The following is a 15,770-nucleotide window of genomic DNA, read 5'->3' as shown; positions in this document are numbered from 1 at the left end:
GAAGCCAATACGGTCCCAACATTTCTGCATCATTGCAGCTATCGAATTTTTAATCCTTATTACACCCCAAAGAAATGGATGCGGAGCGATATAATTAAGTGTGAAGGCAAGCAAGAATGCTACTTAATGTACCGACTAAAATACCTACTTAAGACACTCAAATTCTAGATCTTGATGTATTAAGTACAGTCGGTTTTTAATTATAATAATGTGATCCCTTGAAATTCACGAGAGTAGGCCTATAGGCTACACTAATTCCATTAGCTCATGATACGAGGCATGCATTGCCCCTTGACGTGGTATATTCCAGAATCTTTGTGCTTATAATAATTTACTTGATGACATAGAACACTTCCTGGATCTATAAGTTGCATACATTCTATAAATTCCTCACACTGCGATTGCGAAGGGTATTTCAGAAGCAGTTTATTATGGACATGGCTCCGGCAATGAGATCATACCTGCTCGGTGTTACGTCGGACATGGATTAATTAATTTATTTTGTCATACCAGCATGGGCTAGGATGATGACTACGGGCCGAGCGGCTTTAGTACACAGTCGCAATTTCTAATATAAAACTGTAATAATTCTTAATGCTAATATATTTAATGGTGATGGTTAGGTACAGTCAAATCATAGAACTGTCTAAATTTCAAGAAATGAGTGTTGTTCTAGTCAAGAGATTCTCAAACACTTTGAGAAATGTCCTCTCCGACCTAGGAGATTATCAAAAAAGTCGTAATTCATCCTTCATAAAGGGTTGCACCGAGATGAGGAGTTTAACATGGCATTCGCAGCGTAGCCGCTCAACATTCACATTCGTTTAGTGTCTCAAAATTCAGAAAAGTTGCCGAAGCTCGAAGGGACCCTTTAGTTATTTCGTAAATCAACACGAAGTAGATTATTTTGGCGCAGATTGATTGAACTTGTATTTTATCTGTGCTTTGCGCGATACATTCGTGGTATAGTCAGGGCAGTAACTGCCGCACCCCAAACCCCCAAGCTTGCTGTCTTAATATTAGGATACCCCTGGACCCTGAAACATGCATAATTTATAGAGATACGCATTTCGGCGTCAGCCATTGCCGCGTCACGACACATCAAGACGTTGATAATGACGTTTCGACTGATATGCGACTTTGCGAAGTGTGCTGCAAAAAGCTCGACGGCAAGGAAAACTTGATCCCAAACTACCGCCTCAAGTTGGCCGACATCGATATGTCCCTTGTCCATAGGCACATTACACATTCTTAAGATAGTAATTCCAATAGCTGCGAATTGTATTCGCGTGTCGCGCTCACTGATTGCCGTCAATATATGTTCGCTATACGAGTTATCTGTACAGATGGAATTCTTGCCATTTCATGTTGTCACCGCATCAAGCAAGCATCGGCCCACTGAGTGAGACACCAATTATGCAAAGTCGAACCGCACCAATCTATCATGAAATGGCATTCGTTGATGGAAAATGAACCATGGCATCTTCCTTCCCGTAGATTATCCAACCCATATTCGACTGTTATGAACCGCATATTTCCTTGTTATACTGTTTCTCTAAATCAAGAAATAAATAAAATTAGCGATCAGTCAAATGGATGCCTGTGACTGAGATGCGCTCGCGATCTACCGTTTGAACGTGTCGGACGGTTGAACGGAAAATCGAAATGAAATCGATTGCAATTTATATATTATTGACAAAGACAATTTATAAACCAATCGTGCAGTGGTTCTAAAGCTTTCTGTCTTCTCGAACCTTTTTTGAACCGTTACGGATCCCCTCGGACACCCCCAAGTTTCAATTCAAATTTAGCACAGTTATCGTGCAGCCGTCATCTTTCTTGTCCAAATTTTAATACCAAGCTAGTGATAAACAGCAACAAAGTGTCTTTTCTTGAAAATAACATCACTCTTCGTAGTAATTGAATAAAAATTTATTATTTTTAAATCGATTTCTGTGATAGTTGCATTTCTTGACATACATGGCCGGGTATTGCATATCCGCGCCTTCGATTTGATATGAAAGATGACGAAAATCCATTTAATCCATTTCCGCGAAGATAGGTGATGGCGAATGTAATAATAAAGCGTAACTCTTTCGACCAGGGCCGAAACAGCACGTCGTCAGGCCTTCAACAAAATGATTGTCTGACCCCCTCCCCTCATAGGGCGATAAACCCAACTTGGGGGAGATAATTTTTCTCTGTGGGATGGCATTTGTCTGGTGGGGTTCAAATTGCCAGGCCAGGAACATTCGGCGACAGCCATTTAGGCGCCTATGGACAATTGAACGATTTACATATATGTATATTGCAATGTATTTATATATCGAGGTTTTCGGCCAGCATAGGGGCAGCTAAGTTCAGTCAAGGTGTTCTCGCTGCCGATCGTTCTGGCACACGTCTCGGTGTAGCATGTTACATGACCTGAAACTGCATATGTCTTGGAGCGACGTGTTGCTGTAATGTCCGGCGCCGAAATGCCCATTTCTATAAATCATGCGTATATTTTACTTAGGGGATGGTACCCAATAACTAAGATACTTGGCAACATTCAATCACGCATAGCACGAAAATATATTGAATAAAGTTGCTTAAATTTGCCTAAACGGTACTCAGTCATTTATGTTCATTCACGAAATAATTCTAGGCTCCCTTCGAGCTCGCCCCCCCCCCCTTCGTCGATTGGGGGTATGGGGTGGGGCAGTTACAGTCCTGATCGCAACATACATGGCACCCAAACAGATTTTTATAATGCATATGAAACGTGCCGTCTAGTCATTTCTATCAAGCAGCTCACCTTGAAGATATCTCAGAAAGTTGTCATGTATATCACAGGAGAAATGGGGTTTCCAAGTATTTCGAAGCGGACCTTACTACTCCAACTTTTTTTATTTTTCCACAAACCACAACAAACCGTCCAATCTGTTGATGTAAGTCCTAAAGGTTTAGCATCTATGAAGCGAAACAGCCTCGTGATTTCCCTAATTAAAATACACGTTGGGATATCAGCCATTTTGCAAAATTAGTCAACAGTGGAGGATCTTTTGAAATGTGACACGAAATCATTTCGAAGAGGACGAATGAACGTGACGCAACTTGATTCGGCTCAAACGTTTGAATTTCAAAACGATTTCAAATAGCAAATAGCAAATGGGAACGTCAGTCTAGAACAGCGGTTCTCAACCGGGGGTCCGCGAAGCAATTTCAGGGGGTCCGCGAGACCTCTAATTTTTTTAAATGGCTTATATATATTATTTTTTAATTTGAGAAAGCATGAGGCAGTTTTGCACCACAACTGCTAAAACCTCATGACTCTTATCATCATAATAATCGTCTGACATGGACTATCGTAGTGTGGTAACTCATTTTCATTGCCAATTTCCCAATAACCTGCTGATACAAACATAGTGCTGTTTAGAGACGTTTCGTTGGGGTTTGTGGACAAAATAAAAATATGGAGATATAACGTCAATTAGGGTGACTTCGTAATGTCTGCGAAACCTTCTCAATTTGAAGTTGTCAGTCTCATCAAATTAGTGAACAGTCGTACGAAATAGGAATTTACGAAGTATTTCCCTAATTTGTCCCAATGAAGGGAGCAGCTTCTTAGAGGTACAGGACTTTAATACAATTGAATATTCATATTGAAATGGACCCGAATATTTTCGGCTGACAATCGTCATAAATCAGACAACGATATACCTGCTCTTAAAGCACGGCTATCAGATTTTGCGCATTCTTATTGCGGATGCCCTATCGACAAGGCTAATTTTTTGATGAACAAGGAGAGTTTCGTTGCTATCAAAGCATTACGCTCCAACCCTGACATTCATATCACCATTCTATTGGTATGCAGCCTTGTCTTGTTAATGTTCAATTGTTCATGGTCGAAAATGTTTGCTCGTAAATATATATGTAAACCCGAACAGAACAAGTCGTTTCATGACAGTCTTTCTCTGGTTGGAAAACGTGGATCGCATCCTTTGGAGCATAAATATTGTCTACACTAGGATTTCACTTTGACGGTAGAAACTCTCTGCGGGCCGATCAAAATGCCGTCGCGGGCCGAATCCGGCCAGCGGTCCGTATGTTACCCGTCCCTGCGCTAAATGCTGGACGTGATATGTTCATAAAATATGTGTTTCTTCGTTTTGGTGCCATAAATGTTGCGATCACACCAAAAGTATCGTTGGAAGTGTCATGCGTTAATATTGCATTAGCTTCCATCTATCTTTGCGGAAATGGTTTTCGGCACTCCTCGTTCATATCAAAACGAAGACGCGGATTTTCAAGACACGACCACGTACTACAAGAAATAGCTTACAGCAGCAAAATTAGCTTTGAAATACTAAAAGTCCACCAATTTTTACATAAATAGTATGATGTTATCTTCAAGAAAATCATTATTTTACCGTTTATCACAAGCCTACAGTTCATATTTGCACGAGACAGATGAAGGTTGCACCATAATAGAGCTAAAATTGAACTAAAACTTGAGGGGGTCCGCGAGGGTCCGTGACGGTCAAAAGGGGTCAGCGAAGCCAAAAAGGTTGAGAACCACTGGTCTAGAAACACCATTTACTGCCATTCAGATTCGAAACCCTTCAAACTTAGATCAACATTAAATTACGTATTGCCCTTGATGCTATATATATTTTTAATGTATTTAGGGCATCAGTAAATCATCAGCTGAGTCTTGGAGATCACTCCGATCGGAGAGAGATTGTTACTCTTTTTACGGACTAGTACATCACGCTTTAGCTATGAATGGGACAGTGAATGCGACGGGACCCGCAAATCCTTTCACCAAAGTTGAATATGCTGTGATTGGGCCGGCATTCATACTTTTTACCCTTGTCGGAAGCACTACCAACGCTCTGATGATTGTCACCATACATCGTATGAAGAAATCAGTATTTCATATCATCGTGCTTGGACTATGCTGTTCCGATATCATATCAGCTTTGAACAGCCCGTGGTACATGTACGTAAGTCTTTCGGCTCATAACTTTAAGTTACCCCGTTTGCTCTGTATATGTCCTGCGGCGATTCAGTTGACAACATCAGCGGCCACCATTAATCACGTCCTCCTACTGAGCGTTATTCGATTCCGGGGTGTGATCCATGCCATTTCATCTCGAGGAGAAGTTACTCCGAGCAAGTGCACAAGATATGTTATCCGGATCTGGTTCATCTCTGTCGCGCTGTCATTACCATTCTATTTTGCATTCGATGTAGCGGACGGAGACAGCGGTGAAACAAGATGCGAAGCTAAAATGTACAATCTGAGAACCAGGGTGTATTCATACATACTGTCACTAACAGTGGGAATCCTCATCCCCATGATATTGGTCGTAGTACTGTGTACGGCAATCATCATATTTCTGATACTGCGAAAGCATAGAACATCAGCAAAGTCGAACAGCCCCGCATCACGAAAACGAGAGAAACAGGTCTTGCATCAGCTTGGGATTGTAGCCGCGAGTTCCCTGGTCGGATACGGCGTGGTGTTCAGCGCGACTGTATACATTTTCGCCAGCTTGAAGAGAATATCTCGTCGCACGGCCTTGATAATTTCAGTGACTTCACACGCGATACTCCGTATCACCGAATGCCTCAACCCATTGTTTTATTACTTCGGTTCGAGTGAAATAAGAAATGCGGCCAGACAAATGTGGAAGGAGTTGGGAAAGACAGCAAACGTGGTCGTTACAGAAAAAGAAAAAATGAGTAGTGATCAGCCTGTTGTCGTGACCTCATGAATTACATTCAGTGAAATGCATTGCGATGTCCCATGGCAGTTGTATAAACACCAGGAACTAACTTTTTGAAATGTTCTGTACTTTTAGACACTGCACATCTCAATTTTCACTCATCAACACATGAATTATTATAATATTTGAGATTTTCTTTTGTGTGATTGTACAGTCGAGTCCAGTCTTTTGAGTACAGTCTTTTGAAAATATTTTCGATTGTATGCATGTTTTCTGAAATTACTCGGATTTACAAATATAATTGAACCAGTGCTCTACTCAGAGAGTGGGATTCGTTAAATGTTAGGAGGAGAGATATGAGCCGTACAAGTACAGCAGTTCTGGATATGATGACCCAAGCCCGAATGCGTGAGCTAGGCCTTCTGATTACGTCAATATTGCACCCTGCGTGGGTCAACGGAGCAACAGTTGACCCACATTGCTGTGGTTACAGTACAGCTACGGTACGGATATGGTATACACCAGTGATTCCCAACCACGGCTCCAAGGTAGCCCTCTTGCGGCTCTGATTAACCTCTGTTAGACTATGCCACAAAATTATAACAGACGAGAGTTGTGGTTTGTTTCTATAAATAGACTCCAAATTATTTTACTTGAAATATCACGCCCTTCTGCTTTTGGATAATAATATGACTCTTTTCCGTTAGCGCTGTGGGTTTGACCAGGAGAAAGGCTGGATTTAGCTCCGCTGTCCTATACGCAATACGATAACAATCCGAATGGAGAAGACGTCTTTGCCTATCTGGGAGACGCAACTGGTTTATGCCTCGCTATTTATCGAAACTGAGTTACAACAACACCCACGAATCTTGTTGCTACGCAATTGCTCGTATTAACGAATGGGCGCGGATATTCATAACCCCGTTGTATTAAAATAATGGTCCAGTGCCATACGTAACTGGTTTTGCACCTCTATAATTACGCATCGGTAGTTACGACGAAGTGTACATACAAAAACAACGAAGCAGGGGATCTCGTCGATCTCGTCTCTACATCATATCAGTCAGAACCCGATTTCACACATGATTATATAATTAATCATACATACGAAGCGGAATCTGTTATATCAGGGGCAGGCGACATACGGCCCGCGGACAGTTTCTCGTTTAACATGACAATGTGGCCCGCGATCCCAGTCTGCCGAGATTCCTCACTACATGCTTAAACATCAAATTTTAGTGACTGTATGTTATTATATACGTGCGTGCGCAGCGTGCGAGAGTATAGCTTACGCGGAAGTTCGTCGAAGCGAGAAAACTTGCATTACCGGCATTTACCATGTACTCAACCCTAATGAATTGATATCTTGGTAAATTTGGGGTACCGGGCTCATCGAACGCCTTGAAATATTAATTAAGGATTGCATCATAGTGTCATATATGGTGTGGACCTGGACACAAGCAAATCTCACTGCTCAGTGAAATTGGTATTCGTCACACTTTTCACTTGGCTAAAGGCAATTTGGCGGTAATTTATGACAGGTTTGCCGACCAATAAATTTGATAAACTGGTATCAATCGAAAGCCACCGCGGTACTTATTGCGAAAATATCAAATTTATTCTGGTCATGGCCCTGGTACCCCCCAAAATCAACCTCGAATGTTGCATTGTAGCGGAGTTTGATATTATGACGCAACCATATCGTCTGAGCAGCTCAGGAGCAAGTGTGCACGAGAGTGAGAGTGTGAATGCTCAATTGGTTGCACAACAATGGTCAATATGCTTGCGGCTTGCGCTGCTCTCACTTGCACCCAGACGTCATGGCTGCGTCACAATACCAAACTCCGTTACAATGAAACATTCGAGGCTGATTTTGGAGGGTTCCGGGGCCACGAGCAGAATAAAATTTATATGTTCGCAAGCACTACCGCGGAAGCTCTGATTGACACCCGTATCATCAAATTTCGCGCTCGGCAAGCTGGTCACTATAGGACACTGTGATTGTACGTGTGTTAATTGATCAGAGAGAAGGTTCATGGCGGCGCCCGAACAATGCTCTGACAATGTTGTTCTCAAATCTACATTGTCTTCCTCATTATCGACGAGAAATGGCTTTGAATTGACATTGCTGTCGTTAAAATACATTCATTACATGCGATTTATTCCGTGTATATGTTGATAATGGGCAAATAATGAATCGCTTCAGCAATTCGGCCCGCCTAGTACCTAATTTTCCTGTATCCAGCCCGGCAACTGGACAGTGGACAAGTTGCCCGCCCCTGTGTTATATCGTAATGAATTTTGAGATGATTCAGTTCGCCTGGAAGAGTACCGTTAGCCCGCGTATTAATTTCATTCCATTGATCGTCCTGCTCAAATATTCGGGCAAATGGATTAGGCTCCCACTCCCATCATATTAGCGCAACAATGACGTGCGGAAACAATACCTGACAGCACTGACCAGTGACCATGGCCATGCGCAGCAAGTAATCTGAATTTCATCGTTAAATGCCGTTTTGCGTTTTTATTATTTTCTCGGTATTGTGCATTCTCAGTAGTATTCATCTCGGTAATAGCATTCTTCGTATTGACCGGAAACGCGTCGCTTTGTAGCTCACCAGAGGCTTCAAACATGTTACCCGCGGGCCTGATCTGGTAAATGATAAGTTACTAAGCAAATATTCACTCAAGAGAGCAAATATCGAGCATGTCCATTATGAATATGCCACTTTATAACTATCCGACGGCAATCAGCCGTTATCACTCTAGTCACCATTAGTCGGGGTCATCGACAACAAATTCCAAGAAGGCAAAAAAGTACTCCGTTCGGAGGTTTTTTTAACCGAAAGGTAGTGATTACCAGAGGCGAAGAAGCCAATAAACACCGTTGTATGCAAGTTCCAGAGATCATATAATGGTTACACCAATAATACGATGCAAATATCTTTTGTATCCGGACTGCTGCATATAACTTCTCACTCAAAAGTTCCCCGGCCTCGGTAGAAACTCGGCAGGTGACTTAATAATAATGAACCAAATTCCAACGGTCGCGTAAACAGTAAAATCCCACGTCTTGCTGAGAACGCGTCGCGTACGCAGGGCAGTGAGAGCGATGTGGGCGTAATGTTGATAGCTGAAGCCAGCTACGCTCGCGATACCCTGATCGATTCTCGAAAGTAGAAGGCTCAGCCTCCGAAGCGCAGGCGGTTTACCTGGAACACAAGAATAAAGGTGTACATCGAACAATACAGCAGGCACTAGCACCGGAACGGGTCGTTTCGGCATGCTGCTATCTGTTCATTACGTCGTGTGTGTCTTGTGTATTGCATTGTGTCTCTTGAACGGCTAAAAATACGAATAATAATATTAGAGCCATCGTCGGATTACGACTAAAACAAAGGCAGGATAGAAATATGCCAATCTGTATCGACGTATCGTCGTGACCCGCCGCTTACAGTCATTGTATTAGCGGTTTAACTGTATTCAACAGGCCAATTATCATATTCTGCGAGCTCTGCAGCTCGCAAGCAAAGTTGATGGCAGAATAGAGTCGTTGTGATCCGTAGTATTATGTTTTATTAGTAGAACAAGTTTTTGTTGCAGTCAAATCCGTGGAAAGCTGCATTTATTTTTCACAAAATTTGCACTGGAAAGTTGCATTTATGGACAAGTTCCTTGAACTTATTAGGTTATGAGATACTTGATTCGATTCGTATCCAAGGCACAATAGCATAACTCAGTGTTGACGACTTCAAAAAAATCAACAGCCTGAAAAAGTGAAAGTATAATTTTCGGCGGTCTACTCCGAATGTACGTCAAATCAAAGAGGACCTCAAATTTAAACGGCAATGAAATAATTAAACGATCTATTTACATATAGTGCCAAATATTTTCAGTAAAAAGTTAGTGACATGAAATATCGAAAAAACGTGCAAAATGTTGCAGGAAAAATCGACAAAAGTTGCAAGAAGTTTCATGAAAATTCGAAAAAGCTGCAAAAAGTTGCAATATAAGATTCCTCCAAACAGCTTAAAACGCCATACTACGTAACTTATGAGTATTTAGGAAGCTGCCAAAAGCTGTAAAAAATAGTTGCAAAAGTTGAAAAAACTTGCCCTACTGATCAGTGATCGCGTCTGTGAGACAGACATGGGGTAATCGCGATTAGTAATCGTAATCGATTACGACGATTACAGCATTTTGAAGTAATCGTAATCGCAATCGATTACATTCGAAAAAAATCCGAAGTAATCGTAATCGTAATCGACTACTTCCCATATCTAATCGATTTGTTTGTGAATGAACGATTACTTTTTGTTTGTACAAGGACTATGACATAAACTGAATATTCGTGAACAAAAATGAGATAATATACCACGTTAGCGTTAGCACAAACGTCTGTTTTAAAACGCCACTGACTCATTATTACGTCAGAAGTATTAGCTCCGCTCGTCATTGCGTAACAAGTATCCACATATAGTAAACAGACATGCGACGGACATTGTAGTGTGATTGTAAGAACACCTCCCGTGGTGTATATCAGGTTATCAATACACTACAGAAGCCGCTACCTCGCAGCAGGATATTGATCACCACTCTGCCTATAGTTTCAAATAGTAATTTATGTATTAATGTTTAGTTGTGCTTAGTTAAACGCAGTTTGCCATTGCTGCTTGGCGAGCAGGAGGCCTACGTTCGCACGTGCCCCTGACGAAGATTCGGAATTTTGTACTCGTCGAATAAGACATTGCAGTTTCCACAACGAAGCATTACAAATAAACAGCTGCTGATATATATCATAACCTAGCCGTGGTTAGCCGTTTCTCGTAACAGCAGCTCGCTGTATATGTATTAAGTTGAAGGCAGAAATTTTATGTTAACCATATCTTATTCTCATATAACTACTTGAAACGGGCGTCAATCGTTATTTCACAGTTCGTTACTTAGCATTTGGACCTGCCGCCATAACCATCCGCTTATATAGCCTGACATGTTAGCGTGGGTTGTAGCTAGAATCAGCAATTCAGCCAAAACAGCAATTCCCCTGTTCAACCGTTGGTCAACTTTCAAAAGTGAATTTCGTCAATAATATTGGTAATTGCATTATATTACTATTCATATATAACCTCTCTGAGCCCCGAGTGTCAGATTTACCAGTAAAGCTGGGGCACGTAATTCATATTCATGGCATCTGGTATGTTGTTATAATTACTGTATGTTGTTAATTCGCGACCTCCAGTCCGTTGTATAATCACAAGATATTGTACTCGCCCAAACGTAGCAGACTAAAAGAATATCTTTTGTGAGACGCACACACAAATTGTCATGGCTTTATTCCTTTGTGGATGCGCCGGGTGACATTTGCATTGTGGGACCAGATTGGAAGGACAGGAGTTATAAGTCCCGCCCACTCAGCGCGGCTATTGACAATAAAATACCCTAAGTTTCGGCCAAGGTATTTCTTTGGTATCACATCCCGTGGAGTTGCGTGTTGGCCGAAACTGCTTATATGTTTTGGTGTGTTGTGGGATGGTGGCGCGGTAATGACCGGCTACGAAATGCCTGTTCCCATAAAATATAGCCTATGTATGTTTTTTCTTGAGGGGAACAGGTATGCATTTCAAGCCCAGCTATCTACTGCAGCAGGGGTCACCAACTGCTTTGAAAGAAAAAGCTACTTCTTGTGTAATGTGTACTGATTATTGCGACGACCGACGGGTTACCACGTAGCCTAGTCCCGTCGTTTATCCATGTTCAGTTGGATTTCTTCACTTAGAGTAAGACAATCAGAGCACTGGACCGGGTTTCCGCCCCTTACCAAGAAAAAAACGCTCACTCGCAGGGACTCACACCAGCTCCTCCAAGCTCAGTTGCGTTGCTGCAGTGCGCGCAGAAGCGCCGATCTCCGCGTCTAGACTCGGGAATATTAACTATATAGATTCCCGTTGAGCCGCCGCGTGGGCGAAGACAAGCAATGCCCCGAGCGACTGCGTTCATATGTTCCTTGGCGTCGGCCGACCTATGTTCAACTGCTGCTCATATGAAACGAGCTTCAACTATCAAATCTCTCATTTGGATATTTGCTACAGCGCAGTGGTGGCCATACGAACGTAGGGGGGGGGGGCTGGGCGAGACTTACCGGGGGCCGCCCTATAAGTATCTATCCGTAACTTATGGGGGGGGGCTTCGCTTCCCAGACCCCTCTTTCGCATCTGTTATTATTTTCTATCTATCAAGGTTTGGCCAGGTGCTGGATTCGGCCATGTCTATTTTTCATGTGTGCAAAGATAGACGAAATTAAAACTAAGTAATTCTACCGCATGCAGAGACGTGATGATTATCGGCATATGGTACGTTTCTAACAAATGCAGAGATTTGATGATGATTGACACATCTGTACGGAATCCTATTCTTGCCTTACACGGATTTCCATGTTTATTCGTTATTATCCCTGAAAAAAAAGCGCATAATCCAAATAGGGGAGCCCTTCGGCCAGCCCCCCTGGCGGCCGCCCACCTCGCCCACCCCAAAAGCCATCACTACTACAGCGACCGCGGACGACTCATTTGGTCCGCGTTGGTGACCCCTGTACTAGAGATATTTGAATCGCAAAGCTCGAAAAACATTTACAAGAATTAATTAAATTCTCGAAAATGCTCCATAATATATGTTGGTTTACGAAATACTTTTGAGTCCCCTTCGAGCACGCTCCCCACTCTATTAAGGAATTTGGGGCGCGGCAGGTAAAGACCTGGCAATAATGCAAATCGTTGGATGCGATAAATCATGCACTATAAAGTTGTGCAATTGATATATTATGACGTAATAAGCAAATGACGCAAGATGTATGAAGAAAGTTGATATCTCATTAAGCCTTTTCATCGCAATCCTTGTATTGCCTTCCCATATATCATTTAAGATTATAGTCCTAAGCAAAACAAATGTAATCGTGAGTAATCGTGATTACTTTTTCAATGTAATCGTAATCGTAATCGACTACTTCCTGATTTTGCGGTAATCGTAATCGTAATCGTAATCGCGTGATTCCGAAGTAATCGTAATCGCAATCGATTACATTCATAAAGTAATCACCCCATGTCTGCTGTGAGATACTCGATTTTGATACTACATATCCTTTGGTATTTCTTCAGATATTGCAAGTCTATAACCTTCCATGAAGCTTTCTGGTAATTTAGCTGTTACCCGCCTCCATTTCGTAAACTTTCTGCTAGTAGCTGGACTGAATACGCCCCATTGCTCTGCCATCGCTACCATACTTCGCACACTAGATGAGGGGTGGCCAACATGCGGCGGTAGAAGAAAATTTGTGCGGCCGTCGACACGTAACTCAATTAGTATGCGCTGGCTGCCGTCGATATGTAAATCGAATATAAAAATTTTTGAGCGACTTTAATTAAACTCGAAATATTCATCGCGCTGTGCGCGATTCAAGGCGACCTCATTGTTCTATTTTAATATAGTAGCGACTTTTGCAATACGAGCCCCACAGTACAGATGCGAACAGCGGAGGAAAATGATGCACTGCATATAGAAATATCTACTGGGAATCGTGTGCTTCTGAGCTATTCACGAAAGAAATTTGTTTCTGATACGTTTGGAAAATTCCAATATATTTCCACCAGATTATGTGAAGTTCTAAAGAACTCCTGAATCCTAAACGTAGTAAACATAATCCATCAGAAAGTAAATACCTTACATCAACCAGGGTTGCACTCAAGTCACAAGGCTTCGTGTCACAAGTCAATCTCACATTTATAGTTTTTACTCGAGTCAAGTCGATTCATTTTCAATTCACAACCGAGTCAAGTCCGAGTTTTAGTCAGCGAGCAGAGGATCGAGTCCGAATCATGTTATTATGACTCGAGTCCAAGTCCAAGTCATTGTGTGGACTGCCCAGTTTCCAGTTAAAGTCTTGCTAACGAGGGTTACCATACGTCCTCCTTTAGGAGGATTAGTCCTCCTTTTTCAGATTTTTGACAATGTTCTCCGAGGACGCCTAAATGTCCTCCTTTTTGGCAATTCGTCCTTCTTTACAGCTTTTACAGCTAAGACAATGGTCAGATTCTAGTGAAAATGGGCATGAATGACGCTAAATAGCCAAGACGGACGTTCGAGCGGGAAATTCGTGGTTCGATCGAAAGTGACAACCTCTTTAAGTTAACACCACTAAATTTAAGTAAAAAGTGTGTAAATCGGGAGTTGAACGAAAGTGACGACCTTATTTCTAGTCAATACCACTTAATTTAAGTAAAAATGTGTAAATCAGGAGTCGAACGAAAGTAATGACTTTTTTCAAGTCAACTCACAAAATTTTACAGCAAAAATAGCGAATTCGGCTGTTTTCAATACAGAGATTGACGCGAGTCGAGTCGAGTTATCTCCGTAAGAAAACGACTCGAGTCAAGTCAAGTCATCAGAAAATCGCGACTCGGGTCATTACAACCCAGTGCATCAGTTACTGATATTGAGTGATTTACAATACGGCAATGTCAGGGTTACTGTTACTAAATGTATAATGCTCACGAACCACTGTCTCTCTATACGTCACCCTCAATTTGTAGGTAAATAAATTCCTGTTGCAGCGAGCACTTTCGTAACAGGAACACCTGAATTGACAGTCACAGTGAAAGGTCACATGACTTTTGAGCCAAATGGAACACAAGTTAAGAGACATTGCCGTGGAGTCAGATTTGCTGTCAATAAACCATTTTTCGCAAATAATGGGCATGATTCCTATATTAAGCGGTCGTTGCTACGTCACAGCTACGATTTGGTCAAGTGTAGCCTACTGTTCATCTTTCCTATCAGCATCAGGCACTCAGGCAGGAAGAGTAGTGCTAACAATAGCGACGATTTCGATATCGTGATTTTCTTTATATTTGTCAGTTTTCGGGCTATTGTAATTTTCGCCGAGCTTGAAATCTTATGATTCAGTTGCATGAGTAAATCGCTGCAGTTAGAGTCGGAGCCTGAACACGGGACGTACCGGTATTGTTTGTTTGTTTTTATGGTATTCATGGTGTTTGTCAAATACTATGGTCATTTACACCAGACCGATATTCTTCATTTTTATTCCGAAACTGCCGACTTGTAGCGCGGCCTGCTTCTAAACTTTTTGTAAGACACCGCTTGCGCGGATGAGATGACGAGGAGGAGCCTAGATAAACCTCCAACACTTAGGTAGGAATTATGGAGTCGACCTAGGTCGGACTGGAACCAGCAACCCATTGGTGTTGCAGCTATGGATTAAGCCACAACGCTATCTCACAACGGACGTACCGTAACACGGGGTAACTTTGTACCACTTTTCACGCTCAATGCTAAATTATTTTATGATATGTCATGATGTTCTGCCTTTTGCTATTCTCTTATAGGCGGATGTGCTACAGCTATAGATTAAACATGAAACTAAATATTGTTTTCAAGTTTTTGATCATTTTTTCGAAATTTTCCTGTGGTGGTCAAAGTCACCCGTGGATGGGGTGACTTAAGCCAACACCATTTTTTGCAATACCACGACAGATAGAAGTCATACACGCCAATCAGCCAAGCTGAGATGTTGAATTTGGTCCCCTATGGTCTTCTAAAAACAAAATATCAATCCAGTAAGCGCACACTGCTACACTAACAAGCTGGTTGGTTAGATGGTGGAAATATTCCTGGGTATCATCGGTTGTGACGCCTGCAAGTAATAACTGTACACAGCCTTTGTGTTAATGACTCAATACTTGGCAGAAATTGCTCGACCCAGTCTGATATGAACAGTTTTGATTGAATTTTTTAACTGTCATAGTAGTTAGGCCTACGTCATGTACTCGATTAGGTTTTTTGACAATATTTGTAAGAAACCAATCGTTAATAATAGGAAGCCCAGATTTTGTTCACGCTATACAGTGGTCGGCTAATTTCGTCTCCAAATCTAGTGATGAACCAGGCTAGCATTATGGTGATTTCAGATGCTTCCCATTGCTTTCATAATACAAAGTCCCCCTTGGAATACCAGTTTTCAGGCTCGCACATCTTTTTGACATTCCC

At 41.9% G+C, this 15,770-nt stretch overlaps 1 protein-coding gene across 1 annotated transcript in view; it reads right to left on the bottom strand.

The window, feature by feature from the left end:
- LOC145434828 (ARF GTPase-activating protein GIT2-like) overlaps positions 1-15,770 on the bottom strand; it is a 336,581-nt gene that overhangs the window by 18,072 nt on the left and 302,739 nt on the right. The gene's annotated exons all lie outside the window — the stretch shown is intronic.

The sequence above is a fragment of the Botryllus schlosseri genome, chromosome 3 (assembly GCF_051294905.1).
Source record: "Botryllus schlosseri isolate E-star chromosome 3, Bs_hap1, whole genome shotgun sequence".
NCBI lineage: Eukaryota > Metazoa > Chordata > Ascidiacea > Stolidobranchia > Styelidae > Botryllus > Botryllus schlosseri.
The sequence above is the reverse complement of the archived record's forward strand: the minus strand, read 5'-3'. Positions and strand labels throughout refer to the sequence as shown.